The sequence below is a fragment of the Hemiscyllium ocellatum genome, chromosome 6, assembly GCF_020745735.1.
Source record: "Hemiscyllium ocellatum isolate sHemOce1 chromosome 6, sHemOce1.pat.X.cur, whole genome shotgun sequence".
Lineage (NCBI taxonomy): Eukaryota > Metazoa > Chordata > Chondrichthyes > Orectolobiformes > Hemiscylliidae > Hemiscyllium > Hemiscyllium ocellatum.
Window position 1 is genome coordinate 89876030 of NC_083406.1, and position 21948 is coordinate 89897977.

Sequence of the window (21948 nt, forward strand, 5' to 3'; positions counted from 1 at the left end):
TGAAGGTCACCATGCCTCAGGTGAGGAGTAATTTCATCTACTGGAGGAATTGAACCCATGCTATTGGCATCACTTCACATTGTAAAGCAGTCACCTAGCCAAGTTAGGTAATCAAAATGCTAACAGTGCATCAGATTAATGTGTTATAGTTAAGTGACTTCGCTAAATTTCTATTAGAGGAAAAATACTATCTAAAGGGAAAATAAAATAAAGATATTGAAGAGCAATAATCAATTAATGTAGAATTAGAATCAGTACACTAGTTCTTAATACAAGCTTGTCTGAAGACGTCAGTAATGTAACCAGCTGGTTACTGAACTTTTAATTGATTTTCAAGATATATTTTTCATGAATGATTTGTATTCCAATTGGCCTGTTGCATTGATACCTGATGACAGTTAAAATGAACAAGTAGAGCTGTCATTTTGTTTTATTGGACCTTTCATATTTGAATCACTATGTTGAAGCAGGTGAATACTTTTATACAGTGAGAACTGAGGCATAAATCGTTTAAAGGTTGGTGGCTTATTTTGTTCGGGATCCACAGGTGATGGGTGTTGTTTGACTAAGGACACATAAGGATTGTACTGCTGGAACATTGCAGTAGTTAAGTTAGAGACATTTGTTGTGTCATTGACCAAGGAAAACCATTTTGTGTTGTAGTTCACTATCTGGCCTGGATCTATTTAAAATGATAGGGGGGGGGGGGGTTGCTTCAAAGTGAAGATTGGAGACTAACAACAATTTGTTTTCAGACAGAGGGTTTGAATTGCAGTTTTTTTTTAGAAGAAAGTCTGAAATCAAACATAAATTCCATTGGATGTGAAATAGATTGGTTGAAAAATGAATTAGATTCATTTCATAGTAAAGATCAAAGTGAGTGCAAAGAATCCAAAGGTTCACGTTCAGAGTTGACAACATGTGAAAGTCTCTGAAAAGAATGATAATTCTCTGCGGAATAGCTGGAGTAAGCTACTTTGTTCTTTTGATGTAGTTTCTAGTGAACATGCCATTCATAAAAAAAGCACAATTAAAATTATGTATGGAACATTATAAGGCATTTGGCTTTGGAAAAGCAGTAGATTTACAATTTATTCACTCAATATGTTATTGCATCCTTTTAACAAAACCTAGCATCAATAGTCAGAATGGTAGAGACATGTTAATGGAGTCAGATGATAGAAATTGAAAGTGGACAAAAAAATCATTTTAAAGTTACATTGGCAATTTTCTCATCCCTGTCTTCACAGATTAAAAATTCTACTCAAAGTTGCAGGCATTTTCAATGATGTACACACAACCTATTGAAGAGGTGATTAAATATGTGGTATATGCAAAAGGTTTATTATAAATTTTGCATTAGCATGAGACTTTAATAAAGCAGAGGCTATAGATGTAAAGGTTTTGTCCAAGGATAGAAACATTTTCATTCCATATTCCATAGACAGGGTAACAGATTATGTTTTGACGGTAATACATGGTCAAGACAAAAGAATAATTGTGAAAACAAACATGGAAAAATAGATAGGGACGATTCTGGGGGCATTGGCTAAATTCTAAACTGATCATGGAGAGGGATTTTGCCATTGATGAACTTAGACTATGAAGATTGAAGTTATGAACATTGTAGTCAAAAATCCCCTCAGCAATGGACGTAGTGAAAGAAATCCTGCAGTGTTTCACAAGATTTTAGCTGACCAACTAAATGGAAAAACAAACCTGCCCCGACACAGACATTCTATATGAAGAATTCACTTCAGATGGTTTAGGGTATAGTCCCTTTTAGTTGGTATGGGAGAAATCCAAATATACCTTCTATGATTAATCATAAGAAGGAATGACAAGTGATTTCAATGTTTTTCTGTGTATACAATGGTATAGAACTGTGTATAGAACTGGTCCTCACTCTGAACAACTTCTCTTTCCAATTCTCTCACTTCCCCCAAACCAAAGGAGTAGCCATAGGCACCCGCATGGGCCCCAGCTATGCCTGCCTCTTCGTAGGATATGTGGAACAGTCCATCTTCCGCAGCTACACTGGCACCACCCCCCACCTTTTCCTCCGCTACATCGATGACTGTATTGGCACTGCCTCGTGCTCCCACGAGGAGGTTGAACAGTTCATCCACTTTACCAACACCTTCCACCCCGATTTCAAATTTACCTGGATCGTCTCAGACTCCTCCCTCCCCTTCCTAGACCTCTCCATTTCTATCTCGGACGACCGAATCAACACGGACATTTACTATAAACCGACCGACTCCCACAGCTACCTACACTACACCTCCTCCCACCCTGCCCCCTGTTAAAACGCTATCCCATATTCCCAATTCCTTCGTCTCCACTGCATCTGCTCCCAGGAGGACCAGTTCCAATACCGAACAACCCAGATGGCCTCCTTCTTCAAAGACCACAATTTCCCCCCAGACGTGATCGACGATGCTCTCCACCGCATCTCCTCCACTTCCCACTCCTCCGCCCTTGAGCTCCGCCCCTCCAATCGCCACCAGGACAGAACCCCACTGGTCCTCACCTACCACCCCACCAACCTCCATATACATCACATCATCAGTCATCATTTCCGCCACTGCTAAACGGACCCCACCAACAGGGATATATTTCCCTTCCCTCCCCTATCAGCATTCCGAAAAGACCACTATCTCCGTGACTCCCTTGTCAGGTCCACACCCCCCACCAACCCAACCTCCACTCCCGGCACCTTCCCCTACAACCGCAAGAAATGCAAAACTTGCGCCCACACCTCCCCCCTTACTTTCCTCCAAGGCCCCAATGGATCCTTCCATATCCGCCACAAATTCACCTGCACCTCCACACACATCATTTACTGCATCCGCTGCATCCGATGTGGCCTCCTCTATATTGGGGAGACAGGCCACCTACTTGTGGAACGTTTCAGAGAACACCTCTGGGAGACCCGTACCAACCAGCCCAACCACCCCGTGGCTCAACACTTCAACTCCCCCTCCCACTCCACCAAGGACGTGCAGGTCCTTGGACTCCTTCATCGCCAGACCATAGCAACACGACGGCTGGAGGAAGAGCGCCTCATCTTCCGCCTAGGAACCCTCCAACCACAAGGGATGAACTCAGATTTCTCCAGTTTCCTCATTTCCCCTCCCCCCACCTTGTCTCAGTAGGTAATGAAATTAACAACATATTTAGACAAAATGTAATGTTAGTTAAATACTGAGACTTAGTACTATGATGAAATATGATATAGTTGAGGATGTTTTGAAGGAGAATAAAACATTAAGTTTGGAGAATTGTAACTCCAGGTTCCAAGCTTGGGTTATCTAAAAGATATGAAATTAGCTCTTTTTTAAGTAATAATCATATAGACAGATATTCATGTGCAGCTGAGTCTGTTATATTCTTGGTGGGTGAAAGTGGAAAATATTCTTTACCCTGAGAAACCAAGGAAAGAAGAGTGCTTACAAGTACTCTAGCTTTGGAAACATTGGCACCAGTGGAAGCATTTGATGTGGGATTGTGCTTAGAGTAACTTTTTGAAGGAAATTCTGTGCAAGGGGCATTTTGGGCAATATTTGCCTTTTGAGAGCTGAAAAATAACTATTCTCTTTGGGATAGTGCTCACCTGATAAAGTGCTATTGAGAAAATGCAAAGGATTGACCTTGCTTGCAAAATAAAAAACTTTGGGGAGCAAAGGGATCTCTGAAACAAAATGGATAGAAAGCAAATCAACAATTGCAAGTCTGATTTTAAAAAGAGGAAAGCTTGCTTCAAGTAACTAAAGTCTAGATTAGAGTGATGCTGGATGCTGCCTGAACTGCTGTGCTTTTCGAGCACCGCTCTAATCTAGACTCTGGTCTCCAACATTTGCAGTCATTGTTTTTACGTTTTTCAAGTAACTAAAGTTATAGAGACAAAGAATTGTGCAGCATGGAAACAGACCCTTTGGTCCAAATCCTCCAGGCTGACCAGATTTCCTCGACTAATCTAGTCCCATTTGCGAGCTCTGGCCCATATCCTTCTGAGGAGACAGTGACGTCTGCAGATGCTGGAGATCAGAGTTGTGAGTATGTTGCTGGAAAAGCATAGCAGGTCAAGCAGCATCCGAGGAGCAGGAAAATCAACATTTTGGGCCAGAGCCCTTCATCAGGAATGAGGCTGGGAGCCTCGGGGGTGGAGATGCTCGCAGCCTCATTCCTGATGAAGGGCTCTGACCCAAAACATCGATTTTCCTGCTCCTCAGATGCTGCTTGACCTGCTATGCTTTTCCAACAACATACTCTCAACCCATATCCCTCCAAACCCTTCCTATTCATATACGCATCCAGATGTCGTTTAAATGTTGTACTTGTACCAACTTCCATCACTTCCTCTGGCAGCTCATCCCATTTGTGCACTAGCCTTTGTGTGAAAACGTTGCCCCTTAAGTCCCTTTCAAACTTTTCTCCTTTCACCTTCAACCTGTACCCTCTACCTTTTGGACTCCCCCACCCCAGGGAAAAGACATAGAACATAGAACATTACAGCGCAGTACAGGCCCTCCAGCCCTCGATGTTGCGCCACCCTGTCACACTATTCCATGTACGTCCATATGCCTATCCAATGACGACTTAAATGCACTTAAACTTGGCGAATCTACTACCTTTGCCGTCGACCTTGGCTATTGACCCTATCTATGTCCCTCATGATTTTATAAACCTCTTTAAGGTCGCCCCTCCACCTCCAACGTTCCAGGGAAAACAGCCCCAGCCAACTCAGCCCCTTTCTCCTGCACAAACCGTTCAACCCTGGCAACATCCTTGTTAAGCTTTTCTGAACCCTTTCAAGTTTCACAGCATCCTTCCCATAGCAGGGATACCAGAACTGCACGCAGTATCCCAAAAGTGGTCTAACCAATGTTCTGTATAGCGTCAACATAACCTATCAACTCGTGTACTCAACCCTCTGACCAATAAAGGCAAGCGTACCAAACACCTTCTTCACTATCCTATCTATCTGCAACTCCACTTTCAAGAAACAATGAACTTGCACTCCAAGGTGTCTCTGTTCTGCAATACTCCCCAGGACCTTACCATGACGTGTATAAGTCCTGCCCTAATTTGCCTTTCCAAAATGCAGCACCTCACATTTATCTAAATTAAACTCCATCTGCCACTTCTCAGTCTATTGGCCCATCTAATCAAAATCGTGTTGTACCCTGAGGTAATCACCTTCACTAACCCCTCTGCCACTTTTCCTCTGCTACATCGATGACTGTATCGGCACTGTCTCGTGCTCCCACGAGGAGGTTGAACAGTTCATCAACTTTACTAACACCTTCCATCCCGACCTCAAATTCACCTGGACTGTCTCAGACTCCTCCCTCCCCTTCCTAGACCTTTCCATTTCTATCTCGGGCGACCGAATCAACACAGACATCTACTATAAACCGACTGACTCCCACAGCTACCTGGACTACACCTCCTCCCACCCTGTCCCCTGTAAAAACTCCATCCCATATTCCCAATTCCTTCGTCTCCGCCGCATCTGCTCCCAGGAGGACCAGTTCCAACACCGCACAGCCCAGATGGCCTCCTTCTTCAAGGACCGCAGGTTCCCCCCAGACGTGATCGACGATGCCCTCCACCGCATCTCCTCCACTTCCCGCTCCTCCGCCCTTGAGCCCCGCTCCTCCAACCGCCACCAAGACAGAACCCCACTGGTTCTCACCTACCACCCCACCAACCTCCGTATACAACGTATCATCCGCCGTCATTTCCGCCACCTCCAAACGGACCCCACTACCAGGGATATATTTCCCTCCCCTCCCCTATCAGCGTTCCGCAAAGACCACTTCCTTCGTGACTCCCTCGTCAGGTCCACACCCCCCACCAACCCAACCTCCACTCCCGGCACCTTCCCCTGCAACCGAAGGAAATGTAAAACTTGCGCCCACACCTCCTCCCTCACTTCCCTCCAAGGCCCCAAGGGATCCTTCCATATCCGCCACAAGTTCACCTGTACCTCCACACACATCATCTATTGCATCCACTGCACCCGATGTGGCCTCCTCTATATTGGGGAGACGGGCCGCTTACTTGCGGAACGCTTCAGGGAACACCTCTGGGACGCCCGGACCAACCAACCCAACCACCCCGTGGCTCAACACTTTAACTCTCCCTCCCACTCCACCGAGGACATGCAGGTCCTTGGACTCCTCCATCGGCAGAACATAACAACACGATGGTTGGAGGAAGAGCGCCTCATCTTCCGCCTGGGAACCCTCCAACCACAAGGAATGAACTCAGATTTCTCCAGTTTCCTCATTTCCCCTCCCCCCACCTTGTCTCAGTCGGTTCCCTCAACTCAGCACCGCCCTCCTAACCTGCAATCTTCTTCCTGACCTCTCCGCCCCCACCCCACTCTGGCCTATCACCCTCACCTTGACCTCCTTCCACCTATCACATCTCTATCGCCCCTCCCCCAAGTCCCTCCTCCCTACCTTTTATCTTAGCCTGCTTGGCACACTCTCCTCATTCCTGATGAAGGGCTTATGCCCGAAACGTCGAATTTCCTGTTCCTTGGATGCTGCCTAACCTGCTGTGCTTTAACCAGCAACACATTTTCAGCTGTAATCTCCTTCACTGTCCATTGCACCTCCAATTTTGATGTCATCTGCAAACTTACAAACCATACCTTCTATGTTCACATCCAAATCATTTATATAAATGATGAAAAGCACACTGCTGGTCATAGGCCTCCAGTCTGAAAAACAACCTTCCACCACTATCCTCTGTCTCTGACCAGTTCTTGATCCAAATGGCTATTTCTCCCCGTATTCCATGTTATCTAACCTTGTTAACCTGTCTATCATGAGGAACCTTGCTGAACTGCTTACTGAAGCCCATATAGATCATGTCCACCACTCTACCACCCTCAATTGTCTTTGGTACTTCTTCAAAAAACTCAGTCAAGTTAGTGGGACATGATTTCCCATGCACAAACCCAGATGGCGATTGCTAATCAGTCCTTGTCTTTCCAAATACATGGAAATCCTGTCCCTCAGAATTCCCTCCAACAACTTGCTCACCACCGATGTCAGGCTCACTGGTCTATAGTTCCCTGGCTTTTCCTTACTATGTTTCTTAAATAGTGGCACCACAATAGCCAACCTCCAGTTTTCCGACACCTCACCTATGATTATTAATGATACAAATCTCTCAGACAAGGGGCCCAGCAATCACTTCCCCAGCAGCCCACAGAGGTCTAGGGTGCACCTGTCAAGATCCTGAGGGCTTATTGATGTTTATGTGTCTTAAGACATCCAGCACCACATCGTCTGTAATATGGACACATTTCAAGATGTCAGAGGTTCTGAGAAGAAGGACATCTTGTGCTATAGTGAAGTGTAAGAAATGGAGTCAACTAATTATTTATTTCCATTGCATTGTAATTATTTAACTATGCTATAAATTATTTGTTGCACAGATCTGTTTCTTTCTTTAATAGGTAGCTGATGATGTTGTTCAGATTAAAGCCAAGATGGATCAACCACTTGGCACTTCTGGCTGAAGATGCAAACTGTTGTTAAATAGATTGTCTAATGTGAGAATGACTCCCATTGAGGAGAGATTTCCCATGGTTGATTATTTATGCTGGATTAGCTGGTCTAACCCTGAGATGTGCCGGTATAAAAAGCAAAATTCACCCAGTCATTCAGTTTTTCACAGTCCAGTTAAACAGTAGCTGTTAAGTGTAAGTCTGTGGTTGTTGGATACGGATAGAAAAATACTCTGTTGTGATGGTCTGCTTGATAGAATGCCTTCCTGACATTTACTGTGGGTCTGAAATGAATACTGCCATTTGAGATGGATCCCTCAGCCAGAATTCACTATCACTAGGTGGAGCTGTGGAGTGTGGAAGGCAGAGATGTTGGAAAAATACCTAGTAAACTGTGTAACAAAATGTGCACAAAACACCCTCTAGCAACTAGAGATTGTGACCTCATTTGTGAAGCCACACTTCTGCATGGTTACAGAGACAAAGTATTACCTGGTCTGCGCTGGTCCATAGTTTGTCGACAGTAGTAAAAAACCTTGGAGAAACATCATGTAAATGAATGATATTTAAATTATAGTAACAATATTTCATGGCAGTGGTTTACAAAGTGTTCTTGAAAATAGAAGTTACAAATGTAGTGCTACCATTGTAGTACCTGAGGTCATCTTGACCAGTTTTCTGTCTATTTAGAATGTAATAAATCTTGCACATGATTTCCATTGATTTGTGTAAAAGCTGTGTACAAAACTATTTTACCTTAACTGAAGAAAGACTATGTGAAATTAATGATTGTTTTGTTCCTTTAGAAATAACATTCATCTTGAATTGTGCTGGACCAGGCTTTGAGTTTATAGCATCAGGTGACCGACAAGCAGAGTCGAGAGTGTTGCGCTGGAAAAACACAGCAGGCCAGGCAGCATCCGAGGAGCAGGAGAATCGACGTTTCGGGCACAAGCCCTTTATCAGGAATCCTGACGAAGGGCTCATGCCCGACATGTCGATTCTCCTGCTCCTCGGATGCTGCCTGACCCGCTGTACTTTTCCAGTATCACACTGTCGACTCTTATCTCCAGCATCTGCAGTGCTCACTTTCTTCTAAGAAATACTAGCAGACTAATTCAGCGAAATTATTAACTAAATTCAGCTAATCAAGCCAATTTTTAAAAAGTTTACAGATGAGGGTGTCACTGACCAGGCCAGCATTTATTGTCCACCTCTAACTGCCCAGAGAGCAGTTAAGAGTCACCTGTGTTGCTGTGGGTGAGGAGCCACGTGTAGGCCAGATGATAGGCATTAGTGAACTAACTGGGTTTTGTCTGACAATCAATAATGGATTCATGGTCATCATTAGTCTCTTAATTTCACATTTTTACTGAATTCAAATTCCACCATCTATTGTGATTTGAACTCATGTCTCTGGAACAGACCCCGACAGGACAAATGTGTATATATAAATTAGATTAGATTACTTACAGTGTGGAAACAGGCCCTTCTGCCCAACAAGTCCACACCAACCCGCCAAAGCGCAACCCACCCAGACCATTCCCCTACATTTACCCCTAACACTACGGGCAATTTAGCATGGGCAATTCACCTAACCTGCACATTTTTGGATTGTGGGAGGAAACCGGAGCACCCGGAGGAAACCCACACAGACACGGGGAGAACGTGCAAACTCTACACAGTCAGTCGCCTGAGGCGGGAATTGAACCCAGGTCTCTGGCGCTGTGAGGCAACAGTGCTAACCACTGTGCCACCCACAAATAAATTTCACATTGTCATTTACATGGGAAGAGATCCTTCTTCCAGGACTCCCAAAACATTTTTACTTGAGGTATTCAATTTGGTAAAATAGTCCAGTTTTTGATTACTTTTATTTATTCATAAAATCCTATTGTCATCCTTTCAATATGAATTTCTTTAATGTATCGGTCTGTATGGGGATTCCTACACTTCAAAATCAAACATTGTTTTAATCCGTTAGATTCGACAGGAAGCTCTGATAGACCCAGTGACGAGCAATCAGCAGGCATTCGAGTATGCTGTGTTAACCCCATCATGTGCTCACCTTTGGGCATGGGTCCATGGCTTTTGTTAAGTTAGGCAAGTCCTTCTGAACTCATCATGTATTCTGGTTTGAGAATGACTGATTGAGGAGATCAGTCTGAGTTAGAATTCCTTTTTTGTCAGTAGACATAAAATAGCAACATTGCAAATAAATCAACAGGAATACATTTATTTTTCAAGTAAGTTTTGGTATCTCAATTTATCCATAAAGTATATATAAATAGAATTTCTCAATGTAGTGATTGTAATGAGGTCAGCCAGATGGATCTCATAAAATGAGTTCCTTGATTGGGGCTGTTAATCTAATCCAATTAGGGAGTCCTGGATGATTTTAAAAAAAGGAGTGAATGTCAGGGATATTGAGTTGCTGAATGACTGAATCAGTGTGAGGTAGTGTTATTGTCAAAGGCTATGCATTGGTAAATAACGAGTAATTGGTGATGGGATGCTGGCCTGTGAAGCGTCATTTCACTTGCCTTGCTTTTTGGGGAATGGGATGCTAGACTTTACCTGCCATGGGATTAAGCTCTGAAATTCCTCCCATCAATCTCTCTCCCTCTTCAGCTTCCTCTGTTCCAGTTAGATGCCCTCTGAAAACCTATGTTCTTGACTAAGCTTTTGGTCACCATGCTGATAGCTCATTTGGCTCAGTTTCATTATTCATTCATTCTTCTTGAGAGATTTTGCTGTTATTGGCACTATGTAAATGCAAGTTGTTACACTATTGCTTTGTACACTTGCTGACTGAACCACTGGGGGAGATGATCAATTTCTGTCCCCAGTGTCATTACTACAAAGCACTTAATTTACTGCTGTTACTGCTTTAAAGCAAATCATACCAAACAAAGAAATCTGAGACATAGGCTGTAATTCCACCTTGTATTTTGGAAGACAATCTATGTTGTGAAATGAGATAATGGAGCTTTTTGTTCACCAGAAACAAACCCATTGTTTAGGAAACCAGATGTACAAAAAATAAACACAGTACCTTGAAAGCTATTGCCATAGGTAGCGATATGGCAAATGGTTCTGATGATGAGAATTATTCAGTTTATCTGCTTTTCGAGCACAGCAACCATGTATATCATGTTTATGGTCTTATAATTGAGCACAGCAGTCTGTGTGAGTGCTTGTTGGGGGTGACTTGCTACTGCAAGAGTCCTGCTAGTTATAATTTAGGAATAGCCGTAATGTGGTAGGTTTGCAGCAACCAGATGAGAAAAGAAAACAAATCTAATACCACCACTTTTTCAAGCATGCAGGTAAGGAAAATACAATAATTTAAAGTCACTCAATTGTATATTGGAAAATAAGATGATGGAAATAAGTAATTGTAGATAAGAGAATGCAAAATATTGTGAGGTCTTTCAGATTTACATGTTTATATATTTGGAAATGTGTTATTAGGTGCATAGCAAGTAATGGATTTCATTGAAATGTTGCACCAATTACGTTGTTGATTTTAAATAGTTATCCTTCTAATGGCTTGAAAAATAAAATAAAATTAGAGCTTTCTAGACCGAGATTATTTAATGACCATTTTCTTGTACAGTAATAAGATGTAACTTCTATCAGCACCAATTATAGGGAATTTTCTTCTGGTTTTGTCATTGCGTATTCACTGTAGCCATTCCCTACAGTTTTATTTAGCATGAATTTTACATGGTTCAATGATCTATCGACTATCAACACTTAAACTAGATCTGCCTACACCCCATTAATAATTAGCTGTTTTTGCGCTAATGATTCTGCAGGGATTTATTGGTAACGTTCTTCCAGTAGACTAATGTTTAATAAACTTCAGCCCGTCTTTCAAATAATTTTTCTCTCAACTCTCCAGCATAATTACCCAGCCTTTTCTTTCTGAATGAAAACTGTGTGGCCAAAGCCATGAGGAAGTGTTAGAATCATTAACTGTTTATTTACAAGTTTTATGGAAAAAGTAGTGATAAAGCAAATTATTTTAGTGTGTATTTTAATTTATACTGGATGTCTGTCTATAATTTAAAAGAGAAGCATGAGCTGTGTAACCGACTGTTGCAGAAAGATGATTTTGAGTACATTCCTCAACATATTAACTTGCTTTAACTGATGGTGCAAGCAGCTAGTGATAAAGACTTCGGGAATTGAGCATCAAAATAAACAGATTCATTCCCTCATGCTGTCTGATTAAAATGACATGTCTCTGTTGTGAGGTGCACTGTCGATGCTAGTCTAGATTGTTGTATCTATTCCAACTCATTGTATCAACCCACTGACTGCTAACACTAAATTGACACCACACTACCATCACTAAGACAATTTTATCTGTGAAAATGGTGTCTCCAGTTAACTGAAGTGGTCTGGATCTTCTGGTCAGTTTCAATGCTGATCGTGTTGACCCTGCCTGTGTAAGTTTCCATATTCACGTAGGTTTTTAAAAAAATCTCAAGTCTATTAGTAAGTGAGGGGGTGGTGGGTGTGTAGTCATGTTGGAACTCAAGTGGGTACTTGATGGAGAAATAGTCAGATCTGGTGGGGTGAAGCTGGGGGCTAGTTGGACCAAGTAAGGAGAGGGTATAATTAGGCTGGGATGTGGTGCATCGTTCACTTATGCTTGCTAATCATTTACTCGTTCATGGTATAACATTAAGTCAGAGAATTTGCATTAGTTCCTGTGCAATGGAAATCCACTCATGCATGGTTGAAACCTCCTGGACAATTTCAGAACATTTGTGTCAGGAATTCTTCAGGATTCTGATGTGAATACCCAAACTAAAGTCCAATCTTCAACAACACAAATACCAGGAAATTTCTGAACATAGTTACTTTCTTAGCAAATATACAACAATTTAATCATAGAGAATCTTTTCTTTATATTTTGAGGAATTTCGACAAGGAATTCTATTGACTTATTAGTCAATTGGTTATCAACGTCTAATTTTATTTAATCATAGGCTGTGGGCTTTGCTGTTTGAGCCAATATTTGTTGCCCACCCATAATTGCCCTGGAGAAGGCGATAGTGAGCTGGCTTGTCGAACCACGGGAGTCTTTTGGGGGTAGGTGCACCCATAGTGCTGTTAGCATGGAAGTTCCAAGATTTTGACCCAGTGAAAGGGAATGATTGCCACAATAGTTCCAGTCAGGTTTCTTTTCTAGATTGTGTATCCCACTTAGAAACCACCTTTATGTTGTGCATTGGCAGTGGCACGATGGCACAGTGGTTAGCACTGCAGCCTCACAGTGCCAGGGTCCCAGGTTCAATTCCAGCTTTGGGCAGACTGTCTGTGTGGAGTTTGCACATTCTCCTTGTGTCTGTGTGGGTTTCCTCCAGGTGCTCTGGTTTCCTCCCACAGTCCAAAGATGTACAGGTCAGGTGAATTGGACATGTTAAATTGCCCATTGTGTTAGATACATTAGTCAGAGGGAGGTGGGTTACTCTTCAGAGGGTCGGTGTGGACTGGTTGGGCTTAACGGCCTGTTTCCACACTGTAGGGAATCTAATTTGATACTGAGTTTGGGTTCAAAACAGATTGGTCATAGCGAAGGTAAAGTCTTCAGATTTAACAGTATTTATTATACTTTCATCCTGACTTCTATTATATCTGAGATTATGCATTAACAGGCTCTGACAGATTCACAATGATCCACAGCACAGGAAAAGCCCCTTAGCACATTGTGTTCATGCCAATCAAAAAATAACCTAACTATTCCAATCCTGTTCTAAATTGACCCCCTCTAATTCTAGAGCTGTGCCCTTAGGTCCTAGTATCCCCACCTAACGGAGATAAATTCCTAGCTTCCACCCTTTCTGAGCCATGCATTATCTGTACATTTCTATTAGATCTCCCCTCAACCTTCTAAACTCTAATGAATACAATCCCAGGATCCTCAGAACAGTTCTGACCTTATGGTGAGAAGGTTGTTGATGACACAGCTGAAGCTGATTGGATCTTGGACAGTGCCCTGAGGAACTCCTGCAGAGATGTTTTGGAACAGAGATGATTGGCTTCCAACACCCACAGCCATATTCCAGGTATGACTCCAACCAGTGGAGAGGATCCTGATACCCATTGATTCCAGTTTTCCTAGTGCTCCTTGGTGTCAAGGCTATCACTCTCACCTCACCTCTGGAATTCAGCTCTTTTGTCTGTGTTTGAAAGAAGGCTGCAATGAGGTCAGGTATTGAATGGCTCTGGTGGAACCCAATCTGGGTGTCACTGAGCAGGTTATTGTTAAGCAAGTGCTGCTTGATAGCACTGCTAATGACACCTTCCATCACATTACTGATAATCAAGAGGAGACTGGTGGGGAGGTAATTGGATAGATTGGATTTGTCCTACTTTTTACGTACAGGCCATTCCTGGACAATCTTCCACACTGCCAGGTAGATGCCCCTGTTGCAATTATATTGGAAGAGCTTGACTAGGGGAGTGGCAACTTCTGAACCACATATCTTCAACATTATTTTTAGAATGTTGTCAGGCCCTGTAGCCTATGCTGTATCCAATGACTTCAGCTGTCTCTTGATATCACATGGAGTGAATCAATTTGGCCAAAGATCTGTGATGCTGGGGAACCATTGGAGGAGGTCGAGATGGATCATCCACTCGGTACTTATGGCTGAAGATTGATACAAGAGCTTCAGTCTTATCTTTTTATACTAATGTGCTGGGCTCTTTCTTGGGCCTCCTCCTCTAGTGACTTGTTTAACTGTACACCACCATTCACAATTGGATGTGGCAGGACAACAGAGTTTAGATCTGATCTGTTGTTTGCGGGATGGCTTAAGTCTGTCTATCACATGCTACTTATGCTGCTTGGTATGCATGTAGTCCTGTCTGGTAGCTTCACCACATTGACACCTCATTTTTAGGTATGCCTAGTGCTGCTCCTGGCATGCCCTACTGCACTCTCCATTGAACCAGGATTGATCCCCTGGCTTGATAGTACTGGTAGAGTGGTGGTCCTTGGTTTAAGCATTCAAAGGTAGAGGAAGCAGGTGAGCTTCCAGAAAAAGCAATGGAACTTCAATTCTCATTCATTTTGTTTTATTTGTTCAAAGCACATTACTTTACATATCACAGAAAATCTGATTTCTATATTCTTCACTCAGCTGACATGAGTGACCAATCCTTTTCTTTTTGAAGTGTTTATGCACTATTTTTTAAACCACAGCGTGGAACTGACTCATTATGTAAGGGCTTTGAAATTTTCTATTGACATTTTCTCTGGTTAGTTAATTCAGAGATACCTTATTTATCTTGTTGCTAGGATACCTTTACTTGTTTGTACTGCTCTCACTGGAAGTTGATAAATTAAACACTGCAGCCAATTCTTTTTTAAAAAGCCTTTGATTTAAACTACAATGGCCATGAAATAACAACTGAGGTGGATCAGGCCGTAGAAGATCAGGTGTATGGCAGCTGTCTCCATGGCGGGCTATCCTACTTGTGTCCTTATGTCAAGGATGAACTGCAGGGGAAGTTTAAAGCTATCCTGGTATTCACTCTTTTACACCCACCTTCAGCCTTGGAAAATTTGGGCAAAGCTCAATCTGCAAAAGAGGCTCTATTATTTACCTGGGAAAAGGCAATTATTCCTGAGGGAAACATTGCACTCATGAAGAAGTCCACTTGCTGTAGTGGAATTAGAGGAATTGAAGTCAATATTCCTTGAGAATTCCTCCATGCCATTGGAGTGGCTTCTGGTGCCAATCAGAGACTCTGTCGAGCAATGGGGCACTGATCTGTTAGCCTTGTAAACTATATGGCATGCAAGTGATCCCATTCCCAGGAATTTGGATGGGGTTTTGATCTGGAGTTAAAATGTATGGGATTTTCCACTGCTGAATGACTACTGATGAAATGAATTCCAGAACCAATGTAAAGGTTTATGAGGAGAAAACATAGAAATCCACTTGAAACCAGTTCTTTAAATACATAGATCAGTAGTTCTGATGACCTATGTTCAAGAACTACAGTGTGCTGAACCACACAGTACACTTGCAACGTAATGTGGAAAATTGCTTACATTTGTTCTATCTGCAAAACGCGGGGTGAATCCAACTGAACTGAAAATTGCCCCATCTGACTCTTTTCAATCACTCTCAAAGTGATGGAAGTTGTTTTTGACAGACCTACCATGAACCACTTACTCAGCATTACCTGTTTGCTAACCATCGGTCTGGATTACAGTAGGCCCACTCACCTTCTGATGTAATCTTGATCCAATCATGAACAAAATAGCTGAACTCAAGCCAGTAAGTGAGATCACTGCCTTTGCCTTTGACTCTAGCTTTTCTAGCATCCCCTGAATACATTTTGTAGCCTTGGTATCAATGCGGATCAAGAAGAAATCTCTCAACTGGTTAGAGTCATACCTGGCACCGTGGGTAATGCTTGTGTTGTTTAAGGCTGGTCTTCTCAGCCACATGTCATGTCCACAGGAGTTCTTCAGGGTAAACTCTTATACCCAACCTTCTTCACCAATGATCTTCCCTCAAGCATAAGCACAGAAGTAGGGATGTTTACAGTGCAATCATAAATATTCAACACCATTCACAACTCCCTCACTGAAGCAGTCCATGTCCGAATGTACCTAGATCTCTTGGGTTGACAAGTGGCAAGAAACTTTGCACCATGCTAGTGGTGGGCAATGACCATCTTCAGTAGGAAAGAATCTAACCATTGCCAATTGGCATTGCCATTGTTCAATTCCCGGCTATCAATATCCTTTGAGGTTACTATTGAAACTGAACCAGCCACATAAATATTGTCAACAAGTCTGGGAATTCTGCACCAAGTAACTCAGCACCTGACTCCATAATCCCTCTACACCATCTACAAGGCAAAACGCAGGAGTGTGATGGAATACTCCCCACGTATCTGGATGAGTGTAGCTCCAACAGCACTCAAGAAGATTGGTACCATCCAGGATAAAGCAGCCTACTTGACTGACACCCTTTCTAATCCTTTCAACATTCATTCCTCTACTACCAATGCATATGCCTGCCATGTGTACCATCTACAAGCTGCACAACAGCGTGCGCAACATCAAACTCTCTTCCATCTAGAAGGTTTAAGGGCAGCTCTTACATGGCACCACTACTGCAAGTTCCCCTCCAAGCCACCAGCCATCCTGAATTGGAAATATATTTCCGTTATTTAGCGTCACGGGGTTCAAATCCTGGAATCCTCTCGCTAACAGCATTGTACATGTACTTACACCAAATGGACTGTGGCAGTTCAAGATGCCAGCTCAGCACTACCTTGAGGATAATTAGGGATGGGCAATAAATTCTAGTTTTGTCAGAAATATCCACATCTAGTGTATAATCGGATTTTTAAGAAAACAAGCTGATTCCTCATTTGTCCTGAAGCACAACTTGCAGTTTCTGGCAGGAAGCCATGTAGTTAATATTTTTGTAGAACCATAGAATTATTACAGCACAGAGGCCATTCTGCCCATCAAGCCTAGTGCCAAAATTATACTTTTCCCCATAGCTGTGCACACTATTTCCATCCAAATAATCATCAGTGCCCTCATGAATGCCTCAGCTGAACCTCCTCCACTACATTTCCAGGCAATGCCTTCCATGCCCTAACTACTCGCTGTCGGGGAATAAAATTCCTCTTCTCATCTTTGCTTTTTCTGTCCATTATTTTAAATCTATAACTTCTCGTTTGTGTTCCACCGCCTTCTCTGTTCTCATTCTTTGTCACTGCAAATTCCAGTGAAAGAAGTATGTTTAATATTTTCTGTCAGTACCCACGGCAACAACAAATGTAATGGATAATTACACGAAGGGGTGCACAACCCATTATTTTATTGAAAAATAAAAATGAAACTTAAAGGGAAAGTTCTAGATGTAGTTAACAGATTAGTCTGCACCTACACAAGAAAAGGTGAGCTTAACAATGTAACTGGCTTCCATCAGAGTTTACATGCATTTTTGGTTTTTGTCCTGAACACTTCACTTTTTCTGAAGGGTATCCTTTTATATCATGCACAGAACAAACATAATGTTGATGCAGAATAATTTTGTACTTGCACTCAAAGTAGACTTTATGAACAGTGAATTGTCCTTTATGAAATGTAAGTCAACTTGAGTAGATTTCCCTGGAGAAGCTGGAAAGGTTGAATCAGGAAACAACCTGACCTTGCAATCTCATTTATTTTTTTTAAAAAAGGAGTCATGTTCTGATTATGGGGAGGCTGTGTTAAACGGAGAAAGGTTTACCACACCAGGAGGCAGCTTTGCAACCATCACAAAGCCAGGTGGGTAACTGGGCCAGTCCATTCAAATATCTGCCTCCTCTGTTCACTGGCCCAGTTTTTAAACATCCCCAAGGCCTTGTTATATCCCTCAAAATGTCCATTTTCTCCATTAATTCCTCTACTTTCCCAATGTTTCTCATGGGCCCTTATGTTACTCATGCTTCGTGAATTGTCCATAGCCACTTGCCAAATATCCACTATGGGCAGACCTTATGAGTCATGGGATTGAAATGGTGATTTAAAAAGAATTAAACTTGTAACAGTCTGATCAAGCTGTTAGTCAAACGTCATAAAGAGGAAACAAAATTCTCATTTATACAACTCATTTAATATTTTTAACCCCTTTCGAGTGGGCACATCTTTGCTAGCTATCGTATATTATGGGTATATTCTGACAAAACCTTAAATGCTGCAGTCCTTTCAAAGACAGAGCTTCACATTTGTTAGCACCCATTGAACAGAGACTGCTTATTAGCTTGGACATTTGCAGAATGGATGGTAGTAATATACTCAAGGAATTTCGATACGGTCTGGTAGCTGGAGCCAATGATCAGTGGTATGCCCTTTTAGGCATGACATAAAGACCCTAAACATTGGCTATTTTAACTAGCTGCCAACAGAGGAAAAATTGGTGACCCCTTCTGTGGTCAACAAATATAATAACTAAAGGCTACAGTGATTTTTGGTAGTGGCATCAACATCAGAAACAACAACTCATAGGAAGCTTCTTATGTGGCAATTGTGGTACAACTGCTTTCCCCAAATTGGCCTCTCCAGGCATTAGTGAGGCACGTTATCTGAAAGAGATTACTTGCTGCCTGTCTTTTATAGGTGAAAGGTGTGGATAACAGTCAGTTATAAAAACAACCATATGTTTTACTGATCGCATTAAAGACATAAATTGCGCTAATAATGTCTTAAAATGTGAATGAACCCTCCCTTGCTGAGAAGTGGTTCCGGAGCTTTTGAAACTCAGCCAAGCATTGAGTAATAGGCTCAACTGTAATTACAATTGGTAATTAATGTAAACAGTGGAATCTACTGAAACTGAAAAACCCAGTTAATCTTTTCTTTTCCTAAGCAACACCTTTCAACCAAAGTAACCCAGGAGCAGGTGAGGCTTTTTTTCTCCAAGTGGATGTTCTTGTTTTTTTTACAAGATCTCTGGGCATTTAAATCACTTCAGATTATCACCAAAAATTCAAAACAGTCATTTCTTCAGTTTTGAATGCATAAGAAGAGCACATTTTTCAAATGGAAATGTATGTTAATGCTGCTCAATATCATGGTCAATTTACCTTTATAGGATAGAGCCATATAATTAATCTCTGCAGGAACAAAACATCTATTTTACAATACAGCATTTAGCCATTGAAACTCAAAGAACATATACTTCCAATGCGAGCTTCTTTATGACCAGCCACAGCTCATCCTGGTTCCCCAATTGATCCCTGCTCAGACTGCTCCCTGCTTAGCTTTTTCTGACCTGCCTGCCAATGCTCCACTTGCTTTCAAGCTCTCCTGATCATGTTCTCTGTTGTCCTCCATCCAACTGCCTCCCAATGGAACACCCTACATTTCATGGTGAAAAAAATAAGTGGTGAGAACTCAGTTTAGGATCAAAGAGGGCACTGGGATTAAGAGTCTGGCACAACAGCAGTGATATATAACTGAGGAATAACATTTCTTTCACAGATAGAAATGCGATAACATGGAAGAAGGTTCAACTCTTTGGTGGCAAATAGTTTTTCTTAATCTATTAAAATCTGTTAGTCCTCATTCCTTTTAGAAATGAGAGTTGCTTACATCAAACAGTGTATATCTCCTGTGTAATGGGTTATTAGTAGCTATTTCCTCATCACCCTGTTCAGCAATGTTATGACACACCTCTCAAGCAGGTGGGACTTGAACCCTGGCCTCCTGGCCCACAGGTAAGGATAGTACCACTGCAACACAAGAGCCGTGGGTTATTTGTATGCTCATGTTGCAGCAGCACCTAACCTAAACCAGGAATTCCTGAAGTGAAGTCATCCCCAGATGGGGTGCAGTGCTATGATTTTGGGATCTTAGCAATGGCTGCTGTGAAGCTCTGATCAAGTAATAAGAGCTACGCTCCTGCTCCAACAAACCTCTGCTTTCTCTCAAGTCCTATTGAATTCTTACAGTTCTTAGTGAAGAGCTGAAAATGTGTTGCTGGTTAAAGCACATCAGGTTAGGCAGCATCCTAGGAACAGGAAATTCGATGTTTCGGGCCAGAGCCCTTCATCAGAAATGAGGAGAGTGTGCCAGGCAGGCTAAGATAAAAGGTAGGGAGGAGGGACTTGGGGGAGGGGTGATGGAGATGTGATAGGTGGAAGGAGGTCAAGGTGAGGGGATAGGCTGGAGTGGGGTGGGGGCAGAGAGGTTAGGAAGAAGATTGCAGGTTAGGAGGGTGGTGCTGAGTTGAGGGAACCGACTGAGACAAGGTGGGGGGAGGGGAAATGAGGAAACTGGAGAAATCTGAGTTCATTCCTTGTGGTTGAAGGGTTCCGAGGCGGAAGATGAGGCGCTGTTCCTCCAAAGCAAAGACCACTCCCTTCGTCACTCCCTCGTCAGGTCCACACTCCCCATCAACCCAACCTCCACTCCCGGCACCTTCCCCTGCAACCGCAGGAAATGTAGAACTTGCGCCCATACCTCCTCCCTTACTTCTCTCCAAGGCCCCAAGGGATCCTTCCGTATCCGCCACAAATTCACCTGCACCTCCACACACATCATCTATTGCATCCGCTGCACCCGATGTGGCCTCCTCTATATTGGGGAGACGGGCCGCCTACTTGCGGAACGCTTCAGGGAACACCTCTGGGACGCCCGGACCAACCAACCCAACCACCCCATGGCTCAACACTTTAACTCTCCCCCCCACTCCACCGAGGACATGCAGGTCCTTGGACTCCTCCATCGGCAGAACATAACAACACGACGGTTGGAGGAAGAGCGCCTCATCTTCCGCCTCGGAACCCTTCAACCACAAGGAATGAACTCAGATTTCTCCAGTTTCCTCATTTCCCCTCCCCCCACCTTGTCTCAGTCGGTTCCCTCAACTCAGCACCGCCCTCCTAACCTGCAATCTTCTTCCTGACCTCTCCGTCCCCACCCCACTCCAGCCTATCACCCTCACCTTGACCTCCTTCCACCTATCACATCTCCATCGCCCCTCCCCCAAGTCCCTCCTCCCTACCTTTTATCTTAGCCTGCCTGGCACACTCTCCTCATTCCTGATGAAGGGCTCTGGCCCAAAACATCGAATTTCCTGTTCCTTGGATGCTGCCTGACCTGCTGTGCTTTAACCAGCAACACATTTTCAGCTCTGATCTCCAGCATCTGTAGACCTCACTTTTTACTCGAGGTTCTTAGTGAAGGTCATGATCATTTTCAAAGCTCAACATTGGGTCACAACAGGGAAGAAAACTTGGCAAGTACTAATCTAAAGAACAACAAAGTGTACAGTGTGAAGCAACTGTCATGGCTTTTACTGAGCAGGAATGAAACAATTATCCCCCAAGAATGATTGGAACTAATTTATTCTGTTCTTTCTGCTCACAATCCTGCTGATCAGAAATTTTGTTTGCATAGAGACTACTTGTTTCAGGCCAAAGCCTACAGCAATGTTCTGCAGAAGGGTTACACCCAAAATGTTGACTTCTTCCCCTCCTGATGCTGCCTGGCTTGCTGTGTTCTTCTGGCCTCCTGCTTATCTACTTTGGATTCCAGCATCTGCAGTATTTTTTGCCTCTACAGCAATGTGCAAAGCAGCATTCCTTGGCTGGAATCTTCTACTTTTGTCAGGTATCCTGTGTGCTTTCTGAAAATGTAGTGAGACTACAAAGCTGACTCAACAGACTAAGGCTCAACATACCTTCCACCAATTTGGCAGTATTGTAGATCCAAAATCAACTCTCTAATGCCTTTTAAGGAAATACATCCTCCATCGTTATTCATTCCAGCCTGCATATGATACCAGGCCCACAACAATATGTGCTCTGAAATGGCCTCATAATCAACTCTGTTATGTATGAACCATCAATAAAGCTGGTTTCATCCACATTTA

General features: G+C 42.8%; 1 protein-coding gene across 1 annotated transcript in view; it reads left to right on the plus strand.

The window, feature by feature from the left end:
- wdr95 (WD40 repeat domain 95) overlaps window positions 1-21948 on the plus strand; it is a 115569-nt gene that overhangs the window by 16329 nt on the left and 77292 nt on the right. The gene's annotated exons all lie outside the window — the stretch shown is intronic.